We start from the raw sequence: 3613 nt of genomic DNA, 5'->3' as shown, positions 1-3613 counted from the left end.
ATCCTAAAGAGACCAATAACGAAAGTATTTATAAGTAAATATGATCAAGGTGTTTTCGCCACCATTGGGAATCTTGAAATTTGGGATGAAAAGTAGTCATACATGCAGATTGAAAGTGATTATTGAGAATTTCAAAGGCCAAATTAGCATTTGCTTAGTCGGAAGAGTAAGAGATCCCTTTTAATCCAGAGGGAGATGCATTACAAGAATTTATTGGGATCCGCTAGAACTTCAACTTGTTCTAGGTCATGTAATACAGGTCACGTAGCAGATGGATGCGATCATGCCAGCACTAACGCACCAGATCCCATCAGAACTCTGAAGTTAAGCGTGCTGGGGTGAGAGTAATATTAGGATGGGTAACCCCCTTGGAAGTGTACTAAGAGTCCTACAAATTCAGGCATAAGAGACAAATGAAAAGCTAGAGTAACCTAAGGGAAATTGGAGTATGCGGAGTGGTTGGAAACTTTAAAAGATCACGAAGGATGAGGTGGACTAGGTCAGTGAAGGGAAGGAAGGTGTACCACAGCCCCAGGATTAGGATGAGTTCAAATAGTGTTGGAAATACCTTGTGAGTAAGGCATTAGTAAAGATGCATATATGACACCTTTTGCGTGGTTATGCTAATCTGTATGTGTGTCCGTTGGTCGATATTGTGATATGTTAAAGATATTGCCTGAATAAGGAACTGCAGTTTAAGTGGTAAGTGCTACAGGACAAGCCGATATTATTTTCTTTAAAAGAGTTAGAGATGGATAATCTTGACGCAATAATATCAAGGAAGGGAAGAAAGAGTCAGGACAGTCGAGGCAAAGGACTATTTGGAGAAAATTTGAAAGCAGGCATATGAAAGGAACAAAGTATGGTAGCACGGAACAAAGACGAATGCGCAGGATTAGAAGAACAGGTTTTGATAAGTGGGAGTGAAGGGGAGTAACCATGAATAGGAATGGGAAGTGAGGAAAAATAAGTAGTCCTGCAACAATGTTAAGGGATTCTCAACTCTTGGGAGGCAACTGAAGAGATAAATGCACAGTCAAGCAGACATAATCACCTTGGAAATGAAGAAAGCTCTCCTAAAAGATGATTTAGAAAAAAAAACAGATCTTCAGCTTTGAAAGAATATTCTATGAACTTCAGGGTCAATGCTATAACATGGTGAGTGGAGAAGAGCATTTAGGATTAAAGTAGCTGGAAATCGTTGACCACGGAAGTAAGAGGGATACTTTAATGATTTAGCTGTAGGAAATCGATCAATCATCAAGATAAGAAAGAGGATGATGAGTGTCACGACCCGACTCGGGGCCACGACGAGCACCCGGTGTTACCCACCCGAGAACCCTCTTAGCTTACTCTTATACTTACATCTAGGTGAGCCACATAATTATACATGCATTTCCATTCATTCGTCAACTAGTCCCATCTGGACAACAACCCCTTTTATATCATCGTAGGCATTTCTGCCACATCAATGTACATGGGCCCACGTGGCCGACAAAATGATATACAAAACATAGGCCAACAAGGCCAAACACATCTACCCACACACACACATATCTACGAGCCTCTAAGAGTATAACATATCACATTAGCGGGACAGGACCCCGCTATGCCCATAATTATATACACAAAAGAATGAGTACCCAAAAGATATGACTCCGAAGGAAATGGAGCTCTCTATGTAATCTCCAAATAGGTAGCTATGGATCAAGTCTGTCTCCCTGTGCACCTGCGGGCATGACGCAGCGTCCACAAACAAAAGGACGTCAGTACGAAGAATGTACTGAGTATGTAAAGTGTGATTAACATCAATATAGAAGCATCATAGACAATATATGAAGTGGCACAGGAGGGAAGACAATAATATCATCATCATGGTACTTACCTGCCTTTCATAGGACTTTCCATTTTTCATACGTATTTGTACACCTACGTCATCATCCGTATTCCATAATAGAACTCGTACCATACTTGTGCTCATATTCGTATACATGTCCTTATTCGTATTCTTATACATAGTCTTATCACATTCATATTCATATTATATACATAGTCATTTCATATACATGGTATTTACATAGCATACCCGACCTCATAGAATTGGTGTTTCATACATACTTGGCCAACCAAGGCTCAAGGTTACTCATACCTGGCCATACCAAGCCTTCAGGGTTATCCGTACCATCTGCAGATGTGTGCGCGCATTACGTAATTATATACATACATATACATATATTCTACCCGGCACTATAAGCTCGGGGTCTCATTATAGCCCTTCATAGACACACATAGTATAATAGCCCTTAGGCACATTTAGCATCATTATTATTATTGACATTATTGCTATCATCATCATTATCGTTACGTCTATATTATAGGCTTACTCGTCATATGAGGGGCGTAGTACAAATCGTAGTACGTATCATGGATCGTGAGCTTACTAGCTCGGAAGATCAATCATTTGAAGACAACATACTCGTATAGAGGATTTAGAAACTTGGTCAAAGAATCATGCCTTATGAAAGAAGGGTTAGCCTTACATACCTTTTCGTCAAACTATTCTACACTTGCACGTACTCCTTCGGTGCTCACGTTTCTACCTTCATTAAGGTCATACTATCATTAGAATCGATAACTAACACACATGGCCAAAGCTAGAGAAAATCGGACAGCATCTCCTTTATTTATACAACATTTGTCCATATCGTAATTCAACTCCCAAACGTCAACAATACATTCATAATATCATATCAATGGTCATTAATCATCCACATTATCAAGGTTTCTCAATTTACTTTCATTTGTCCATATTCATGGTCACAACACCCAACTTCGTCCATTCATTTACAATGTCTATTTCATGGTTTTAACGTCATTTATAACACATCCACGTCACAACACCACAACAATCATGATTCAATTCAAACTATTTCTCAAAAATGTCACTATTCATCATTCATAACCCATTTTGCTATTCTCTTCTAATGACCAAGCATTTTAACTCTCAAATACCTTAAACAACACATAATTATCATGAATCTTACCTTAAATGTTGTAGGAACAAGCCTTAGTTGATACTATTCCACCTTGAGCAAAACCCTAGTTTTTCTCCATTTGGATTCCTTGACTTTAGATGATCCTTGATGGGTTCTTACTCTTGATTCACTTATTTAATGTTGTTGATGGCTTATAATCCTTGAAAACTTGTATAAGAAATGTAGAGAGATGTTTTAGAGAGAGGGAAAAAATGTTGAAATGATTTCATGAACTTGGTCCTTTATTTAATAACATTCCACTGATCTGTCGGGTTCCACTATACGGTCCATTATGCGGTCCGTATAATGGTTATACGGTCCGTATAATAGACCGTGAAATGGGTCTGCCTGCACCCCTTCACTGTGACCATTTGACGGTTCATTATACGGTCCGTATAAATTTATACGGTCCGTATAACTGACCGTAAAATTCCACCAGCAACCCACCTCCACTGTGATGGTTTTACGGTCCATTATACGGTCCGTAAAACATTATACGGTCCGTATAATGAGCCGTAAAACTCATCAGTTCACTGAACGTATTCTCATCACTTCGTTTGATCTCCGATCCTTGCGGA

General features: G+C 39.1%; 1 pseudogene; it reads left to right on the top strand.

Annotated features, from left to right (window-relative positions):
* The first annotated feature begins 273 nt into the window (after window positions 1-273).
* Window positions 274-390, top strand: LOC132620973 (5S ribosomal RNA; annotated as a pseudogene).
* The last annotated feature ends 3223 nt before the right edge of the window (window positions 391-3613 follow it).

The sequence above is a fragment of the Lycium barbarum genome, chromosome 11 (assembly GCF_019175385.1).
Source record: "Lycium barbarum isolate Lr01 chromosome 11, ASM1917538v2, whole genome shotgun sequence".
NCBI classification, from domain to species: domain Eukaryota; kingdom Viridiplantae; phylum Streptophyta; class Magnoliopsida; order Solanales; family Solanaceae; genus Lycium; species Lycium barbarum.
The sequence above is the reverse complement of the archived record's forward strand: the minus strand, read 5'-3'. Positions and strand labels throughout refer to the sequence as shown.